Source organism: Rhagoletis zephyria, unplaced genomic scaffold (genome assembly GCF_001687245.7).
Source record: "Rhagoletis zephyria isolate East Lansing unplaced genomic scaffold, Rhagoletis_zephyria_1.1 Rzeph_scaffold_02317, whole genome shotgun sequence".
NCBI lineage: Eukaryota > Metazoa > Arthropoda > Insecta > Diptera > Tephritidae > Rhagoletis > Rhagoletis zephyria.
Genome location: NW_016159401.1, coordinates 72,449 through 72,735, shown reverse-complemented (window position 1 = coordinate 72,735; position 287 = coordinate 72,449).

Below are 287 nucleotides of genomic sequence, written 5' to 3'. Positions count from 1 at the left end.
AGTGCACCGATAAAACGTATTTATGGCAAACAAAATGACAAATTGTAGCCAATATTTTTGCTTGCGGTCGTGGGAGTATTTGTGTAACAAAACTGATCAAATGTCATATTTATAAAAATGTCATATATATATTATTTCTTAAGCATGTACATATTTCTATACATATACATATATATATATTTCTTAACATATTATTTCTTAAGCTATATAACCGAGCTATCAATGGGCAGTCATACAAGATCCAACTTCTACTTGACCTTAGACGTACGTCAAAGAGAACGTAGTCT